Here is a 21,435-nt window from a genome sequence, read left to right on the forward strand (position 1 = left end):
AGCACACAAATCTTGCTTTTTGGATACACGGTAATGAACTTCAAATGTATCACAAATTGATATAGGACTGTTTTACTGATTAACAAAACATTCTGACAGATCCTCTTTACAGAAAGTAGAGCCCAACAAACTCAATCCTGACAGTTGGGGTGAAATTCTTGTATATATTTACATTATCCATGAGTAAACATACCTCGAACATTGTAGGCAATTCGCAATTGAGTAACATCACAGGTGAGACCTGTTTATTTTGACTCTCATCATGTGACATACTGAATTACCTTTAATTCCAATACATTTCTGCAATGCGAGATATTTCCAAATCTGCTACACGATGAAATCCATTTCTACAATATACTTTCAACTCTTAAAACAGCTGAGATACAGATCAATTGTGAGTTGATAAACATTTATAAATATTTGATTTGAACATTTTTTTTTCGATATGTTGGGGCTCGAATGATATGATAAGAGGAGTAAAACCTCTTTACTCTTTAATTTGCTCTTTTGAGTAAAGACAACTCCAGAGCATTGGGACATGGACAATCGAAGCAGGCGAAGTACACAGGCAGATTAGGAAGAGGAAAAAGGTTAATCTCAGATTTGCTTGTGGTGCACATCATTTGACCAAACGATTACCGGTCCAGTGGCTTTTATCACACAATAAGAGAAGCTTTGTGAAGCTCTTACTTTACAAAGTGCTAAAGTCTCCCATGTTGAGCCACGGAGCAATTGTTATCCTGTTCATTTTGTATTGCAGTCATGAGAGTCCACCCGTTCTTTGGTAAGATCATTATTACTGCTTTATATTTGTTTTCACACGTACTAGTGTTCTGTATTGTATAAGGTTTTAGGTATTTATCCTCATACAGTATCTACCAAAAGGTGGACATTGTCACATTGTTTTCCCTACACAGATTGGTGCATAATGGCTCTGTTTGATTGAACTATGCTCTTAATTCATAGGCTTGAGATTAAGTCCAAAATAACATGTGTCCCATCGCTGGCTTTAGGGAGTAAAAAAAGTCCACATACCATAACAAGTGTCAAATCAGAAGTGTCTAAATCCAATTTTCAGATTTTTTTGATTTGCACTTGACCTGTTTCAGAAGCTAATGACATTCATACAGTTTCAAATCACTTACAACCTCACAAGCAGAGACAGTTTTTAGAGATGTGGAGGAAGTATGTCAATGGCATGGTCATTTTGAAAACCAACTGTTTAAGCAAACTTCAAAGACCAAAGAATGAAGATGAATCTATACAGATTTATTTATACACACTTCAGTGTATTGTCAAAGAGGACATTTGTTGGAAAAAGACATTTAGGCCAATTGTTGTTTGCATTGCAGTATTGTTGGTGTAAGCAGTGATGCCAGTAACTAATTACTTAGTAACAGATTACTGTAATCTGATTACTTTTTTCAGTAACTGCTAATCTAACGCGTTACATTTTCCAAATGTGGCATGGCGCCTGTCGCACCTCCTCCCGCCAGCTGGTGGCGCCGCGGGTATATAAGCGCAATGCACTCACTCCTTCGTTCTCTGACGTCACTCACTTCCTGGTCCCGCCGGTGTCAGTGCGTTCCTCGCTCTTCCGAAGGACAGCTCCGCGTGGTAACGGTTCCACGATGTAGCCCCAGATGCTCCGTGGGCAGGGATGGTGTGCGTCTGCTGTCATGGCTCCACACCCGTGTGTTGTGCCCTGCGTTCGATGGTGATCTGGCCGCGCTGGTGCGATGACGGCGCTGTCCATTTTGTTGCCTTGTCTTTTTAACCTGCTTTTAATCTGTTCAACTCACGGACTTTACTTTTGTTTTGAATACTGCCAGTTTGTGGTAGTGTATGAAATGTGCAAATGTAAATCTGTGTATCAACCGAACGTTTTACCAACGAAAGAGAAACAAAGTAACTTATTGAAACAGAATATATATATGGTAAATAAAACATGTATTTTTGCTAAGCTCGGACTCTGCCTGTGTCAATCATAAAACGAACCTGCGTGCCTTAAGGTCCGGAGCCTTCTCTCCGGTGGCATTGTCAATATTTATGTTAAAAGTAGTTTATTTTTGGCGGAGATGTTTGTTTTTAACTCGCCACTACCGCTCGTCTTGCTACATTTTGGCGTTGTCGTCGGCCGGATTGATTCCCAACACAGGCATGTGTTCCATAGCCTACTGTTTGTGTCAGGCAATGCTAAAGCTAAATTGTCAGTGTAGCAGTAGCCCTGATTTCATAGTAGGCCAAAGCCTCTCCTGACCTGCCATTTGTGTGTTTTATTGTACATATTATATTTGCATGTTGTGCTTTTGTTAAAAGCGTGATTTCATGTTTTCTGCATGTACATTTAAGTTTATGGTGGTCATGTGACTTGTAAACCTACGTGAAAACTGTGTTAATGCTACTGTTTCAAACGCTTGTGCTACGCCATACAACAGCTAAATTATCTGATTTCAATATGTAACAATGTCTGTTTTCTGTGTTTTTAAAGACAAGACAAGGCAACAGCAGAGGAGTCCAGTTTAGCTGAGGGGAACTTGCAGGACTCTAGTGGGTGAGGTCACAGCATCCTGATGCCCGGTCCTATAGTCCCGTATTTGGTGGCCTCTAGTGGGTGGCTCAAACCCCCGAGTAGCGGTGTAGGTAAGGCGAGATGTGAGTTCCTCGATTAGCTACTAAATGGCGCACAGGCGCGCAGCCGCTGTTACCACTAAGATGGTCAGAGGTAGCCCAATATAGCCTTTTGGGAGCTCAGGATTATTTTATCGTGTGTAGTTGCTCATACCTGGGCAGCGGTGGGTGCATTGGGAGGAAGGATGCCTCAATGACCCATTTGCGTCAAGCAGCCGTTGTAAGAAAGCTATGGAGCCTCTAGTATGTATTTGTTTTTGCGCTATCCGTACTCAACACGCCCTTCTGCGGCCTTCACGGCGCCTGGTCTGGCCCATGTGCACGGGGTTGTACGACTTGGAGATATGCAGTCCTGGTAGTTGGTTGCGTTAGTGCTTCATCTTTTATTTCTGGGAGAGCAGTGTTTGGTAACTCCTCTCTCGCTGTGTGGATGAATGAGTCTGGTTAATCGTGGGGAGGATCGTGTGAATGTTTTGGTTTATCGTCGGGGCGACGATACAGTTGGCCGGGTGGAATGTGGCATGGCGCCTGTCGCACCTCCTCCCGCCAGCTGGTGGCGCCGCGGGTATATAAGCGCAATGCACTCACTCCTTCGTTCTCTGACGTCACTCACTTCCTGGTCCCGCCGGTGTCAGTGCGTTCCTCGCTCTTCCGAAGGACAGGTAGCGTTTGCTCTAGGTTCTCGAATTTAATGTAACTAATTACTGGCCCTAACTGGAGGTTTTGTGGTTTAGCTCCGCGTGGTAACGGTTCCACGATGTAGCCCCAGATGCTCCGTGGGCAGGGATGGTGTGCGTCTGCTGTCATGGCTCCACACCCGTGTGTTGTGCCCTGCGTTCGATGGTACGTTTGGGGCAGAGTTTCACTATATTACACCAGTAAGGCTAGGTGTTAATGGTTTTAATTATTTACAGGTGATCTGGCCGCGCTGGTGCGATGACGGCGCTGTCCATGTTGTTGCCTTGTCTTTTTAACCTGCTTTTAATCTGTTCAACTCACGGACTTTACTTTTGTTTTGAATACTGCCAGTTTGTGGTAGTGTATGAAATGTGCAAATGTAAATCTGTGTATCAACCGAACGTTTTACCAACGAAAGAGAAACAAAGTAACTTATTGAAACAGAATATATATATGGTAAATAAAACATGTATTTTTGCTAAGCTCGGACTCTGCCTGTGTCAATCATAAAACGAACCTGCGTGCCTTAAGGTCCGGAGCCTTCTCTCCGGTGGCGTTGTCAATATTTATGTTAAAAGTAGTTTATTTTTGGCGGAGATGTTTGTTTTTAACTCGCCACTACCGCTCGTCTTGCTACACAAACAAGTAATCAGATTTAAGCTACTTTTCCAAATCACTAGGAGTTACTATTTTGTCATTTTCCTTTGGAAAAAATACATTTCTTTTTGCATCTCGGCGAGTGACGTAACATAGTGTGACAAGTCATGTTTCAGCCACTAATATTGGTAGAGGAGAGAGATGGAAATGCGTCACTTTTCTGAGTCTGCGTCAGCTTTGTTGATGTTACAGTTAAAATGCACCCAACAAATTGAGTGTTGGTCAAAGGGCTTGTCTTTAGTGCGCTGTGACGGTGGAGATTTTGTCAGCTGCAGCTAAATGTAACCAACAAAGCAACTTGTAATCTAACTTAGTTACTTAAAAAAAAAAAGTAGTCAGTAAAGTAAGTATGCAATCTGTGGCAACACTGGGTGTAAGTTGAAACAAAAAACACTCAACTTGAAATTTTGAGGCTTTGGCTGGCCCGTCACATACCCACTACTGTGACGCAATAGAAAACACTCTATTTTATCATCATCAAAATTAACTCAAGGAAGTTTTCACAGTTCAGTTTGGGAACCACTCTTTTAGACCATAGTCAGTAAACACTAATCTAACCGTAATCCTCTTGCTTTAGGGATTTTGTTCATCTCATGCGCCTACTGTCAAATGTATGAGTACCGTACTATTACCACAACAATGCCTTGGAGGGAGGCTCAACGTTACTGTCGAGACAATTACGACGATCTAGCAACAATACGTAACGCTGACGATGTCAACAAAATAAACATGCCCGCTTCGAATGTGTGGATCGGACTATTTGATGACCCTTTGTCTTGGAGGCAAGCCATGACAGCCGATTCAAACTCCTGGCGATGGTCAGTCACTGGGAACACCAGCCCCGGAGGGTACCAGAACTGGGCAACCAATGCACCTAAGAGCAATGGGAGAAAGACCTGTGTGTACATGCTGAGCGGAAAATGGCAGAATTTCAACTGTGGGAATAAAATATTCTTTGCTTGTTACACAGGTAAGGAGTGTCGATTAAAGAGCACATATATTGCTTCACTGAATATTTAGAGCTACATTATGTAAAACTACAAATATCTAACCATGGTGTTGTTCGTCAAGATTTCCTCTGTCCTATTTAAAATCAACTTTAAGAAGTTAGCTTTGGGTCTTTAACTAAATCCTCTCTATTTACAGTCCACTCAGGGTCCAAAAACTACATAGTTGTGAACACGGAAATGTCCTGGGACACTTCCTTGGCTCACTGTCGTCTCCACTATGACGACCTGGCCATGATTGAAAGCTCGGCGGAAAACCAAGCTCTCGCAAGTGCAGTGCAAAACCAGACGGTCCCAGTGTGGATCGGCCTGAACCGGGAACCGTGGAGGTGGTCGGACGGCAGCCTCAGCACCTACACGCGCTGGAGCAGTGGTGAACCGGATAACCTTATGGGCACTGAACTGTGTGTAGCCTCTGCACCCAATCGCCTGTGGGTGGACATAACATGCTCCCGCGCAATGTTTTTCATCTGTCAGGAAGGTATGCACATTCCAGTTAGAGTCAAGTGTGAATGGTTTTATTGTTTTGACTTTATACAGTGCTGTGTGTGACCATACGGGGGCGCAGGGGTGCATAATCTTACCAAGATGTTACCATTTAAGCCCCAAATCTCACTTTGGCTGAACTCAAATTATTGCTAGATTGTTGTCAACAACGCCAGCCCAGCGTTATACCGGGCAAATAAAAGTATCCCCACACTTAAGGCACCACAAGTTTGTATTAACTAAGGACAGAGACAGTAATACGGTTTTGGTTAGTTTATTAACAAGTTTTCGTTTCTTTGACTTTAAAATATAGTTCGTCTTTTGGTTTAGACACATCGTGTACGTTCCTTCTCACGATCCACAGTGACAGGTTCACAGTTCATTGATTTATAAACAGGTATTATTTCGTGTAGTGTCAGTCAATTGTCCAACGCACAATGTCCATGTTACCAGTCTCGACCAACACGAGACGCCGTGTGGTGAAGGAAGGACCAGGTGACAGAAACACGAGACAGAGAAAGGGAGGCTCTCCCGCCGACCAGCAGCCTAGGAGGTTACATGATTAGTCTAACAGTATAAATTTATGTGTAGGCACGGTGGCGCAGTGGTTAGCACTCGTGCCTCACCGCTCGAAGGTCCCAGGTTCGATTCCCACCTGGACGGGGCCTTTCTGTGTGGAGTTTGCAATGTCTCCCCGTGTCTGCGTAGGTTAGTGGTAGGTTATAAAAACATGTGCAATAGGTTAATCCTCCAGCCCGGTGTTTCTGAGCACCTTGGAGATGGGTCCCCGAGCGCCGGCCCATGCTGGCAGCTCACTGCTCCTACAGTTCGCCCCATGCGACACTACAGAGATTTCTCTACAGAGATTAATATAGTATAACTTAACTTAACTTACATTACAGCAGGGACACTAAACGCGCACATGACACACACACGCCGACCTCGCACAGCCGAGAAGCTGCAAACAATGCTAGTGTTAGCTCAGCGCACAACTGATAGTTACGAACAATAATGATCTCGTTGCCACTCACCGAGAGCACATGCTACACCGCATGCTCCGAACACTGGGCTTGACGCCTTGAGACAGTGACATTTCCTCGTTCATAGCGACAATCTTCATACACATTACACTACGACGCTCTCACAGCCATACTCGCTCCTGGTCAGCGGGTGAGGTCACGGAGGTGAGAGGTCAGGTGGGACGAATAAAGGGGAATGCTGCCCTATTTATACCCCACAGGCAACCAACCACGCATCATTCATACTGCCACATGTGCAAAAGTATTTTTCTTTATGAATAAAAAACGGAAAAGTGGGATGTGCAAAAGTGCCGGCCCCCTTTCCTTTTAGTGCAACCAATTGCCTTCAGAAGTTGAATGATGATTTCTGATTGATCACATGTGACCCAATGACTAAATAGAGTTAAGAGACTATTGTGGAACAGACAGCATCATGAAGTCCAAGAACACACCAGACAGGTCCGAGATAAAGTTATTGAGAAGTATAAAGCTGAGCTAGGTTATAAAAAAAAATGCTAAGCTTTGAACATCTCTCAAAGTACAGTTATATACACCGTCCACGAATGGAAAAAGTCTGGCATCACTGCAAACCTACCAAGACCCGGCCGTCCTCCTAAACTTTGTGACCGAACAAGGACAGCATTGGCCAGAGTTGTGTGTTTCCGCATTCAACATAACTCGTAGCACAGGGTAGGCCAGCGGGGGTCGGCTGCTCAAGGATAGCATCGTCTGGCAGCAGGTCCAGACACAGGAAAAAGGAAAAAAAAGATTCCTTCTTAATACATATCATTAAGATTAATCTTGTCATCATGAGCACCAATCAGTCAATTAATACAATACCTCTCATGAATAAATGCAGAGTGTGTTATGTATCATTCATGCACATGATACAAAGTAATGCTACATGGGTTGTGATGATGATGATGATGATGAATAACAGAAATACTAACATGGTAATAAATTAGGTATAAGAAATAAAAATTATACACTTGTTATAAAGTGTAACATACCGTGATTGTTGGCTTAATGTAATGCATTGCTGTAAATGTTGTAAATATGTAACCAACTTAACTCAATTGTTTAGTAAGACAATAACAACTAAACATTGTTATTGTTGCAACCACATTCTTATTTAAGTATATGAATTTCTTATAATTTTTTTCTCGCTTTTGTGTCTGTGTTGTGTAGCTCGGAAATAAAATATTCAATCAAATCAATTGTGAGCCAACCAGGCCAGCATGTTTTTGGAGGTCGGGGAAACCAGAGTACTGCCTTCAGTGCTCCTCTGAAACGGAGCACCAGTGTTTTTCCGTTTCAGAGTGTGTCAAGATCAAAGCTATAATCTTACATGAAAATAAAAAAGTTTTATTTCATGGGTGGTTCAACTTACCCAGTGACTTATCCCACTCTCTCTATTTCCTATAGAAATCAAGCTCAGATCAAGTATCAAAATAAGGCTGCAGAGTACGGCTGACCTCTCTAACCCTGCCATCAAGAGCCAACTTGTCCAACAGGTAAGTCAGACAATGAAAAAGATTCCACGGTTTGGTCAATATTAAAATCTACAAGACTGAACGTTCTTTAATTTTTTGTGTGTAATTTTAGATTGAAGCACGCCTCGGAAACACTGGAACGTTGAAGATCGCGCAATTCACTCTCCTTCCAAACCAAACAAATCTGTAATGTGCTTTTATGAGTCAGTTGTTTGGTGTGGAATTGATGGAAAAGTGGCTCAATCTGTGCCAATGATCTCTCCCCTCACCTTATTTTAAACCACCTTCATACCTGTGGCGGCTGCTGGTCTTTCAAACAATGGAAGCTCATGATATTTTCTATTCATTATGGACCTGCATAAACCTGTACTATCATTGTGCCTTTTGTGCATACACAATGTATTCAGTCTTGATTTATTTATTAGGCCTAATACTTAGCAGGAAAATATAATATTCCTACATCAAGGACGAAATCAAGTTCAAATAGCAACAACGCTAACAAGACACAGAACCTGGACTAAACAAAGGAAACCTGGGACTTAACCAGAACTAAACAAGATCCAAACTAGGACTAAATTAAGAAACCATGTTCACCATCAGCCAGACTCTGACATCACTCAAACCAATAGAGATGGGTAGTGCCTATGTCATCATAGCCGAAAAGTCACTTCTGTGTCTAAACCAAATTGCGCTACAATGGTGCAGTGCTGTTTCCCAAATTCAACAGATATGATGTCAATAAAACTATATATTTCTACTGGTGCTCAAACTTGAGAATGAGATGCTCAGAAAAGAAAAACACAAACTGAAGAAAGAATTGAAGAAACAAAAACAAACATTTTCATTTAGTCAATCCTATCCTCCCAATATGTAAATGTGTATTTTCCCCTTGGAAAGCTCCTCGGTGGCAGGGCTCCTGAGTACCTTAAGTCTCTGGATGTTGTAGGACTGTCTTGGCTGACACGTCTCTGCAGCATCGCGTAGCGGTCGGGGACAGTGCCCCTGGATTGGCAGACCGGGGTGGTGGTCCCTCTCTTTAAGAAGGGGGATCGGAGGGTGTGCACCAATTACAGAGGGATCACCCTCCTTAGCCTCCCCGGTAAGGTCTACTCCAGGGTGCTGGAGAGGAGGATCCGGCCCATAGTTGAACCTCGGATCCAGGAGGAACAATGCGGTTATCGTCCTGGTCGTGGCACACTGGACCAGCTCTATACCCTTCATCGGGTACTCGAGGGTTTGTGGGAGTTCAGCCAACCAGTCCACATGTGTTTTGTGGATCTGGAGAAAGCGCTTGACCGTGTCCCTTGTGGTGCCCGGTGGGGGGTGCTCCAGGAGTATGGGGTCCAGGGCCCTCTGCTATGACCGCAGCAGGAGCTTGGTTCGCATTTCCAGCAGTAAGTCTTTTCTATCTTTATGGACAGAATTTCTAGGCGCAGCCAGGGGTGCCCGGTTTGGGAGCCTCAGGTCTCTGCTGTTTGCAGACGATGTTGTTCAGTTGGCTTAATCACATCAGGACCTTCAGCACGTTCTGGGGCGGTTTGCAGCCGAGTGTGTAGCGGCCGGGTTAAGGATCAGCACCTCCAAATCCGAGACCATGGTTCTCCACCGGAAAAAGGCGGCTTCCTGTAACGCAGGTGTCGGATTCACCGTGAATATTTGTCCTTGCCTTTCTCCTATTCTATGGTTACCCCCGTGCTATCGCAAGAATAGGGTCATGTGACCACGTCCTGCCAATCCCGTCTCTTTTATTATCGGGCAGTGGCGTGCCGTCCATACAAGCAGAGCAAGCACTGATTGCCCAATCAAATCTTTAAAAAAAAAGACATTTCAAGTTAAAACTGTAAAAATAGGCATTAACTACTATCAACTGGTCTCAAATGCCTCCTTGAGACACTGTGCCCTTTACTACACTCTAGTGGCCATTTGTGCGCGGCTTCCTTCAGTAATGTGTGAGCAGCTAAGGTAAGCGGAGTCACCAGCCGCTTTTTTTGCGCGTGCGCTCTGAGGACTAATCTATGTTCAAAAGCAGCTTTTTTAATGAGTAAACGGATTATGCGCCTCGGAGCGCATGCGTGAATGAGTGGAGGCACCAGAGGATCCCGCCAAACTCGAGCAGAGAAAATACTGTGGTATTTCCTGAAGAAAATGTTTGAGTCATTATTATAGGTCAGGACAGGTTTGTGAGGGTCCATGACGCAGTTGGAGCAGGGGCAGAAACCAGTACAGACTATTACACAGAGTGGACATTCAAAGTGCCAGTTTGTGGGAAAACGGGACCTTTTCTTCATACAAGATCAATGAGGCTTCGGGCTGGCCCAGGACGCTAAAGGTGAGTGTTGGTGAGGCTGTTGAGTGAAGTGCCATGAAGCAGCATAGAGACGAAATGTCCAGAAATAATATAAATCTTCATGAACTGGAGACACATTGATGGGGTGTCTTAGTATTTTGGAAAGTAAACAAACATAGGCCTACAGTAGTTCACGTAATTGTGTATGTTGCGTTATCGGTGTGTCTGGGTGGTCGATGCTGTAGCACATAGTGCACTCACATCAGTGAGTATTTTGGTCATAGCGCCCATAACCCATAAATACAGTTATTCATTTATTTTGCATCACTTTACTAAAATATTAACTAATAACTAGTGTATTTTGTACATATTCTCGGGCATAATGAGCATCATCATCATCATGATCGCATCATCTAAGCAGCGTATGGGAGATCTCCCTCCTAAGGTCCCAGGCCACTGCTTGCCTAACTCAAAAAGTCACCGCACGCCACTGGTTTGAGGGATGATCCAATGTGTAAACTCTTTGGGCAAAGAGGAACCATGGCCCCCAACTTGTCAGGATGCAAGACAGTACTCGCCCAGGGCAGATTCAGATGGCGCCAAAGTACTGACTGTGCTTGCTGACATTTTAGAAGTGGGCAAGAACCAGGAAGTGTCATCACAAAATCAAGCCGTCTACTAGCATTTGTCAAGGAGGGAGCAAGGCTGCCGGGGCCCAGTAAATAGGGCAAGCCTGTTGGAGACCGCCCCTGTGTGGGAACTCAGGGTTGACCTGAAGAGAAGGCTTTAGTTTCCTGATGTTGTCCACACAACCCTCAGGCCCGATGCAGTATTATTCTCTGCTAGAGTAAAGAAGATCGTCCTGGTGGAACTCACTGTGCCATGGGAGGAGGGGTGTGAAGAGGCATTTGAAAGGAAGTCACAGCGCTACAGTGACTTGGTGCAGGACTGCAGAGATAAGGTTGGGTGCAGAGGGTCCCTGCCCAATCAGTATGGAAGGTGCTAACTACTGTGGGAGTGAGGGGTTCAGAGAGGAAAAAGGTGGTGCAAAGACTGGGGGAGGCGGCAGAGAGAGCCTCCTGTTGGATTTGGAATAGGAGGGAGGAGATGAGCTGGCAGTCAGGGGGGAGTGAGTAGTGGCTGGCCACCACTGCTGACCCACCAACAGGAGAATGTTATGGTTCACGGTCGAAACACTCAATGATTGTTGGAAACCATCTGATGACACAACCCCCTGGCTAACAGCTCCAGTCATTACCAGATGACTGAAGGAGAAGCATCTTCGGATGTATGCAATCACAATATTGCATTTCCACTCAAGAAGTTTGTTGCTATTTTCTCTCCTCAGCGGAGAGGTGCCTCCTGTAGGTGTGCTGGCCGCACGTCAAATGATGTCGGTTTCTGGTATCAGGACCTCATGACCTAGGACCTATGAATACAAGCATGTGGTATAGGCCTGATACTCGATACTGGTATCGGAATCTGGTATCGGTGCATCCCTAGAATGAACCATAAGACACAGAACACAGACAGGGACAATCAATTCAACCAGCTTGTATCCTGTCAACATCATTCTACAACAATAAGCTTGGGGACATTGACCAGATTTCTTAAAACGATGGGAAGATCATGTCTTACAGCGGTAATACTGTCTTTGCACTCGTAAAACATTTGAAACATCTGTATCCACTTAAATACAAATTCTTTTCCTCTTTGTGCTATTTCACAGCGCATTGACTGCAGCAAAAACATTTGCTTAGGAGAGACCTAATCCTGATGTCTACATGTGGCATTAGCTGTATGTTTTGGGAGCTTTCCTAATGAAATGTGCAAAGCAGCTGCAGTCACTGCGATGGGACAAGACCATGACTCAGCACAGCCTTAACTACAGTTTAACTCTAATCTGCTCAAATAGAACGGAACAAGTTCAAATGAAGTATAAATAAAACAGGCTGAAATATTTTCGATATGCCCTCTTCAGAAATACCTGCTTTGGATTGGACAGTATGTAGAATGTAAGTAACATAGAATCACAAAATATTCCAGTACCAACGGTTGACAAGGTTGTGTGTTTTGTGAATTTGATTTGTTTCTCTAAATCCATGTACAGCATCGTCAGTCGACTGAAACGGCACAGTACATTTTGTCCCAAATGTCCCTTTTGTACGACATCGTCAATGGCTTTCTATGTAGCAAAACGGGCTGACATCGTATTGAGTACTTTGCATAGTTGAATTTGGCTATAAATGTCCGCGAAAGAGCAATAACTAGGCATGATTTCTCTGCCAACTCAGTCCAAGGACAGATCTGCAGAACCAAACGTCTGACCCAGCCGACAAATACCTATTCTGCTTGTAAACGTCACATCGCGACCGCTCTCAGCTTCTGTTCAAACAGGCATCTACAGCATGGATGACAGAGTGATTCAAGTGGCATTTGTCCTCATCTTTGGTAAGTGTGGATTTTTAGTAAACCCGTTAGATATTCAAGGTTGAACGTATAAGTCCTCTATATTTCAGGATGGGACAAAGAGCATACAGTTATTTTACTCTTTGCTTCAAGATTTGTCTAGGGAAAATCTGGTACATCACCTTCAAGCTACAGTTCGGAGAATTGTGCAGTGCTGATGAAATTTCACTGTGTTTTTTTTGGCGTTGTTGAAAATTCAATAAAATCTGCCAATTAGATATATCATCAAGATTAGACAACTTCTTGTAGGCTGTTGAAATGGTGTTTCGAGACTAATCTGACTCAAAATCTGAAAATTGAGGGGGGAGGGTGGGGGGGCTAGAGAAAACGTTTGAAAAGACCCAAATAACTTGTCTATTTCCGCACCCCCACAGGGATCATCAGCGTCCCCAAGGTTGGCGGTGCAAAAGAGTACTTCCTCATTCAAAAACCTTTGAATTGGATGGAGGCCCAGCGGCACTGTAGGGCAAATTACACTGACCTGGCCACCATTGAAAGTGGTGACGCAAACAGTTTAATGCCTAATGTCAGTGAGTATACATGGATCGGGCTGTCTGATCCACCGGAGACTTGGAAAATGATTACTAGTGAACCGAACTCCTGGAAATGGTCTCAGCCGCTGGCCACTGAGAAAACCAGCCAAGAGCAGTACCAGAACTGGGCTGAGGGCGAGCCAGACTACGATGAAGCAAAAGAAGAGTGTGTCATGTTGGTGAATGGTGCTTGGATGGATGAGGCATGTGATAACAAACATGAGTTTGTTTGTTACAACGGTCAGACCTTTAATTTTAAGCAAAATCAAATGTTTGAGCTTTAAACTTTGTTAAAGCTGTTTGTCCTCGTCAATTGACCTTTCACCGAGCCCTGCCCCCTTAGTTACTGTTGCTACGCCCAACAAACAAATGGTGAAACACGATCAGCGCCACAGATTGCCACGAGTGTCAGTGACCTTTTTTAGAGCAATACCGCCGCAATACCCTCCAGATCGAGGCAAAAGGTTGCTACAGTTTGCAGTAGGGGGATATATTCAAAATATGAAATGGTCCCACGAAGGATAAAGGACTATTACACTCAGGGGTTAAAGTGGGCAGGAACGGTCGGGAACGGTCGGGAACGGTCGGAACGGTCCCCCACCTTGCATGGCCAAAAAAAAGACAAAAAAAGTTCATGATTGCAACTTTGTCATTTTCACGCACATACGATGCAATAAAAATACTAGGTCGGGCCTACTAAATATGCGTCCTCGGGGCCAAACAATAGAATCTGACCAGCGCCTCATTTTCCATAAAAATATATATATTTTCAGCATTATCCGCGCCGCATTCGTGTCGCTCCGCGGCGAGTTCGGCCCCATTGCATAGCAGTGTGCCTGTGGCTCCGGTACCATCATCTCCTAGCGCGGGCTCACATGGAAACATGTCTCTGTAAAACGGTGTAAGACGCTAAACAGAGAAAACAGGAGGCTTATCGTTGGACAGACTGACAGATTTCATCAAACAGAAGCACAAGGACAGTGTGCATCGTGTTTTTTGCTCGGATTATCCCATGCAGAAGCAGGACTCTTCGCGGTCCGCGGCAGATGCAGCGTGTGTTCCTGCCTTCACCGGTTGGTGAAAAGGGCTGGACCAGCTACTTTAAGGTAAGGGAGACCAGTTCAGTTGTGGATGTTTGTTAAGCGGACGATGAAGCTGATGGTGCGTGAGTTTTGGAAAACTGCTCTGCACCGACAGCACTCGTGTTCAACCGGTCAACACGCTAAATCTATAGCTCTCTCTCTAATTTAGCCAAATAACATCTGAATCATTAATCTGACAGGTGCATTTTTCCTTTCTGCTCTGACTTCATTCGATATTCAATTTGTGGGAAATGCACAAGCGCAGAGATGCTCTTAAGTTAACAGATAAAAGACCAAGTATCCTTAAAGAAGCGGTATCAAAAACATGTACCGGTACACCGCTCTAGTAACTATGCATCCTATGCCTCATGAAAAACAGACCGTCTACATTTTACTAGCTAACTTAACTTCACCCAGGCCTAAAGACCAAAACTCTAAAACTAGGGTTGTGATGGATGAGCAACATCGCGATGGAGAGCCACCATCGTGATGCCACGCCCCCTCCTGTCAGAAACACGCACTGATCTTCTGTAGGCCTTGTAAACCTTCAAACTTTGTAGGGATTGCACTGTAAATTAAATCACGGACGTAACTAATATACACGCTAGTTTCAGTGTCCTGCCAGAAGCCGTGATGTGTTAGCCGTAATTCTTAAAGTACAGACGCAGCGCTGCCCTATTTCTGACGCGCGGGGCTCTCTCTCTCTTTCTCTGCAGCTCAGAGTTTAACAGCGCGTGATTTTGATTTGCTTTGCTGCGTACGGAAACTTAAACCGTTTTAAAATGACGAGAAGGCTTTCACATCGGTGCTAGCTGAGCACGCGGATTATTCTCACGAAGGACCGATAAAATGCTTATAATGAGAAATGGACGATATCATCGTCCATCACGATGATTCACTGTAAACATCGTCAACGGCCAATTAAGGGGACATCGCCCAACCCCATCTAAAACCACTTATTTTCTTTTTGCCACAGAATCTGCTGCAAAGAAAAGACATTATGTTTATATCAAAGACGAGCCCGGGAAATGGGAAGATGCCAAAGAGTACTGCATTAAAAGCTACACAAATCTGGCAATAATCGAGAATGAGGAGGACCAGAAAGCTGTCAATTCTCTGGTGAATTCCTCCAAAACGTGGATTGGCCTGAGCAGAACTCCCTGGAAGTGGTCCGACGGCAGCACAAGCCTCTACAGAAACTGGACCACATCGAAGGACAACACTCAACACAGCGAGCACTGCGCTTTTTTACTCCCTTCCAAACTCTGGGGGGGCAGTAAGTGCAGTGACCGTCACCCTTTCATCTGTTACAGTGAGTGCAATTTCCCACCCATGTCGCATTTCCATTTTGAAGGACGCTTTCAAATGAAGTTTCTCATTGCACAGGACAGACCCAACGCTTTTCCACTCTGAAGCTCAGGCTGCAGACAGAAGCCGACCTCTCAGATCCGGACGTCAAAGCTCAGTTCTTAAAACAGGTGAGACAAAAATCATCATCAAGCAGTAAGTACAACACAAGACATTAATCCAAAGAACCCTGACAGTCAAACAGAGAAAATTCACCGCTGCGTTTAACACTTTTAATACCCGCCCCCTCTTCCAAAGTCTTAATACAATGGCTTACTTCCTTTGGTTTTATCCACTTTCTTACCAAACACAAGCACACATATCATCATTCAAACAATATCTTAGCAACAACATTTCTGGCTGAACCAACTCATTTCCCTTTATTTCTATAACGTTTAAAAATAATTTGCTTAAATATTTTACTAAATATTTGGACATTACTTGATGCTGCTCATTCAAGGTGTCTGCAGTCTGCAAATCCACCAGATCTTTACATTTTAATAATTTGGACTGTGAGTTATTATAGTTCATTGCATCTTTCTTAATGCTTTGAAAGCCCTACATGGTTTATGGCAAGATTTTTTCGCCTCGATTTAACCGAGTGCATTTTCTCCAGTTCAGCTTTGCCCAAATCTAAAAAGCTCCTTGAAGAAAACCTGTCAAAATAGTGACGAAAGGAGACAAAAAGGAAGGATGAAAATGCGACAAAAGAGCGTCAAAAACGTGGCAAAAAAGCCACAAGAGAGAGACAAAAATGTGATGGAAACTGATCGAAAAAGTGACTAAAAGGTGATAAAAAATGCAAAGAAAAAGAGATCCATTTAGATCAGTTTTGTTGGTCTTAGCTTTTAAATGAGGCGTGACACTGGCCTGTAGGCTGTAAGCTCCAGTCGAGAAGCTTGTAGATTTAGGTGAAGCCGAACTGGACAAAACGCACTCGGTTAAGGCCGAAGCGCAGTGGGATATGAGCGGATAGCGGGCGGCGGCGCTGGGCGGTGTTGTCGCAAATAATAATAAAGCTAAATTCAAGCCATGATTTGGTTTGTTATTTAAAACAACCACAATGACTGTCATCCTTTGACTGAATCTTTGTTTCTGTAGATTCACCAGGAGTTTGCCAAAATTGGAAAACATGTGAATCTGACCTGGAAAACTGCTCCCAAAAAGGAAAATGCCCCAGATGAACTGCGACAAGAATGTGTTTGAATAACATTAAGAAGATAGTCTGAGGAAACATGACTTTAAATTATCAGGACTAAACCCATTATCACTCTTATCATTGTATTGTATCTGCTTTGCCTTTCACTGCTGCAATTCAAAATATAATGATGGCTTCAATTTCGTAAAATGTTTCTCATGTACCCATTTATTTAGTGTATAGAGAGTAAAAGTACTAATACTTAAATTAAGGAAAATGGCTGTGATGCTGTACCTAATTCTATAAAAGAACATTTTCTACAATAAAGTAATTTATTTTTTAGAACTAGTGCATTTTATGTCGTTTTGTGTTAAAGTGATGTTCTGTAAGACTGCAAAATGAGGAGAGTTAGTTAGTTTTCAAAAGTAAACGCAGAGATCGTTGCATTCCCATAAGTGCAGTTGCAGCTTTGGCCTGTAGGGGGCCCACAGTCTGCTGGCACTAAACTTTAAACACAGCTTCTTAAAATAAGCTCTTGAGGTCCCGTTGAGATTATCAGTTTGAATCATAATCATTGTTTAAAGATAGTATTATAATTGATGTTCTTAACTGATCATAGAGCTCTATGATCATCTACACCTAACTCACATAAGACATGGGCGACTAATTAAGCTTTACTGTAATAAGCTCAGCAAGAGGTTTTGCTCGGGGAAAGTTTTTAAAATTTGAGCAAAATAATAATTGTTCCCGCACACTGCCAACCTTGCAAAAATAGTTTATTTGGATATATGGATATATATTTGGATAGGCAAATTTGCCTGATGAAGGTCTCAGGACCGAAATGTACGCTGGGATTTCCCTCATCTCCTACGCACCTGCCCCGGTAATTGATGTGCGAAGTTTCTCTCTCAGCTTTTAAAATTTGAAATTGGTAAGTGCTTAAGAAAGTAGAGCAGTGGTCTTGCTCAATCTAAACTGAAAAACCGCCTTTGTTCTGAACATTTTAGCTTCAGACCTTGGAAGCTAAGCAGGGAAGGGCCTGGTCGGTACTTGGATGGGAAGCCTGGCAAATGTAGTGAGTGAGTGAGTGGTTGGTGGTGGTCGGAGGGGCCGATGGCGCAGACTGGTTGACTCGCTTCCGTCAGTCTAGCCCAGGGCAGCTGTGGCTGCAATAGTAGCTTTCTACCACCAAGTATGGAGTGAATGAATTGTAAAGCGTCTTTGAGTGTCCAGAAAAGCGCTATATAAAACCGATGCATTATTATTTTTATTAGAAAACGTTATATTTGGGGGGAAAAACAATACTAAGGTTATAAAGAACTCCGATTGCAGCGTTAGAGTGCTGCACACTTAGATTTAGATCAATCCCTTCTTCCCACTTCCGTGTCCCAATGGGGTCCCAAGCTGCACTTTGGGAACCACTGTTTGAGGTGACTAAGTACATTTTTTGGACCTTTTGATTCTAAAGTCTGAGAACCCCTGTTATAGACTAATGTGGACCATAAGAGTTTAGAATGAATATTAGACAATTCATTTAGTTGTACTGTACTGTTTATTTGGGGTGTTTATGAAATAAAAGTATTTTTCTAAAGTAAAATTAAGGCGTACATATAATTTGAGCCAAAATGAGTGGATCCATTTCTGTTATTTATTCGGTTGACATCACTTTGTAATTGTAAAAATTACTTTCTAAAGGATCCTTTTGCGGTGCACAATAACACTTCCAACTGCAACATCAATCACCTTAAAGTTATGGTGCTGGAAGTCATCCCGAACAATATCAGAGGAGGGTACCGTGTAAAAAAACTGTCTCAGAGAGAGACGTGTTGGATAGATACTGGCCACCCAGGGCTCGATGAAGACATGGACTTCTCGGTCTTTCTGTAGCCAGTAAGGATTACATTTTTGGTGTTTCTTTGGTTTATTTTGGTCCGCCGCCCAATACCTTGTTTTTATGTAAGCTTTTGGAGTGAATACAATATGGCAATATCTGTGCGAAAATGTTCTCAATGTGGGGAAACAACATTGCTTCTGAGCTCCATTTGGTAATAGCACTATCACCAACCAACAATATCTCAATGCTGAAGTTGTGTGTTCTGTTTTTTCTTATGTTTCTGGCTTTAGTTGGATGTGTCTATGTAATGAAAACTACCATGTATTTGTAGTATTTTCTCCATGGTTATACTCTAAAGCATTTCACATCACAAGCTAGTAATGTTGTCGAGACTAGTTGTGCCCTTTTTTTTAATGTGTTTTTAGTCTATACATCAGGAGCTACATGTGACTCCTACGCGGATTTGTATTTTTGTAAGTCGGCTGTGCCTCGGACCTCCTTTCTTTTTTGCATATGGATCTTTGAAGAGCACCTGACTTGAAGACATTTCGAACCCACAGCAGTGCTTGCTCGCCCTCTTCTGTCAAAGCTCGGAAACTGCAGTAATTATTAGTTGAGACATGAACAAAGCTAAACAAACGTTTTTGGTTTGTTCATGTAAATCTATTAAGTGAATATTTAGGTATTGAAATATAACAGAACTTTCACATTGCGCCTGCTTCATTGGGCTGTACGAGGGAGATCCCATTTGAACTCCCCTCCAAAGTAGATCATGTTGGTAGAGTCGCTCAACAGAGAGGAAAGGAAAGGAAAGGAAAAAAATAGATTGAAAAAGAAAATCATTGGTGACCTCAGAGTAAAAAAGTGGATAAATAAGACATATTGGTGTCACTTAATTCCTTATGCACAATTCATTAGTTAAGCATGAATGACTAACACTTAATATCTACTCAATGCCTAACTAATTATGAACAGTTCTTCAAATACTCTGCAAAAGACCAAAGGTGTGGTTAGCCTCTCCCAGAATATTCCTATAGCTCCAAACGGGGGTGAAGTTAGAAGCTACCACGCTCTTCCACGGGCACAAAGACCAGACAGATATGCATCAACTCGTCTAAGCTCAGGTAAGAGCGTATCTCAGCATGGAAAAACAGTGAACTATTCCTTTAAGGCTAAATAAGGTGTAGTTGTTATGAAGTGTTACTGGAATATTTCAGCCTTGGAAAAACTTGAAAAAAAGACGGTTTTGTTTGGCACACAATGTTCAATAGTGGCACCAATAAGCTGCCTCTGTCTGACCCCTTTATTGAAATCCTTGGTAACGCTTTATATTAAGGTGCGCTTGTTAAGTATTAATAAGGTATTAAGTAAGGGATAATGTTTAGAACGCTGGACATTATCGGGAAAATAAGTACCGACAGGGAGAACCGGACCCCCGACCCGAATCTCTGGGTAAGTTGAAAGTCGGACTCACGTTTACTTCACGAGCAATTTCCCCAACTTCTCTTGCAGAGACAGGGACAGAGATAGTGCCCGCTGCTACGTACGTGTGGAGTGATATGAAAGCATGAACTCCGTTGCCATGGGCAGCGGTCATTATTTTTCTCAGAGGTCCTTTATCAGAAAATAATGACCGGTAGAACATTGGAAAATCCCATTTAAATCAATGGAGCGTGCTACTTACGTTGTGAAGAGCTGTATAATAACAAGCATTAATAACATGCTTGTAAAGTTTTAACACACTGCTTATTATACTTTTATCTGTTAACATGCTAATAGGCCATTAATAATACGCTTATTAATAGCCAACCTTTAATCCAGGGGTCCTCAAACTTTTTTCTCTAAGAGCCACATTATTGTTCCTGACTGTGATGGGGGGCCAGGCCGGGTTGGCTATAACATAGAATTGTATGACCCAGAGTAAAATGCAGCAGGCCTCATTGTGAAGTAGAGATTAGTCGCCTACAGTCAGCCCCACTACTATATCCACAAGATCAACACAGACTCCAGGCACATATTTGTTTCGCTGTAGTGGTTTGCAAAAATAGTTATAAAGTCTTTACACTTTGTTTTAATTTGAAATAAAGAAAGAAAGAAAGTTATACTGCATTAGTCTCTGTAGAGAAATCTCTGTAGAGAAATTAGCTCTCTGCATTTGACCCATCCTCAGTGTCGCATGGGGCGAGCTGTAGGAGCAGTGAGCTGCCAGCATGGCCCGGCGCTCGGGGACCCATCTCCACGACGTGGGGCCAGGCTGGTGGTCAGAAACACCTGGCTGGAGGATTAACCTATTGTTTTTTTTTTTTATAACCTACCACTAACCTATGCAGACACAGGGAGAACATGCAAACTAGACACAGAAAGGCCCCGTCCAGGTGGGAATCGAACCCGGGACCTTCGACCTGTGAGGCACAAGCACTAACCACTGCGCCGGGTTAAATCATCGTAGTTTGAGGACCCCTGCCTTAACCTAACCCTGACCTTAACCCTTACCCTAACCTTAAAATGATTACTAATGATTATTAATCCTTAATGAGCACACCTCAATCTAAAGCGATACCACATCCTTTAGTTCCACAATTACCCCGGTTTCAGTGCACACAATTGCATTCAAATATACATGTAAAGCACCGTGAGCAGAGGCTGGATTTGGAGATTTACATATGTTTCGTCAGTGTAAGCAGTAGTTCTGTTGATGTTAGTGGTGATAATTACTCGACATGGTTGGGTGTGTATCCTGTATCCTCATTGTGACCTTGACTTTGTTGTGTTCA

General features: G+C 43.2%; 1 protein-coding gene and 1 long non-coding RNA gene across 2 annotated transcripts in view; one reads left to right on the forward strand and one right to left on the reverse strand.

Annotated features, from left to right (window-relative positions):
* Positions 1–21,435, reverse strand: part of fgd1 (FYVE, RhoGEF and PH domain containing 1) — a 267,099-nt gene that overhangs the window by 166,961 nt on the left and 78,703 nt on the right. The gene's annotated exons all lie outside the window — the stretch shown is intronic.
* LOC306964618 lies at positions 15,325–16,880 on the forward strand. The gene is made up of 3 exons (XR_013792985.1): positions 15,325–15,654; positions 15,729–15,820; positions 16,791–16,880. It is a non-coding gene; the product is annotated as an uncharacterized lncRNA (long non-coding RNA).

The sequence above is a fragment of the Gobius niger genome (assembly GCF_951799975.1).
Source record: "Gobius niger genome assembly, chromosome: 6".
NCBI lineage: Eukaryota > Metazoa > Chordata > Actinopteri > Gobiiformes > Gobiidae > Gobius > Gobius niger.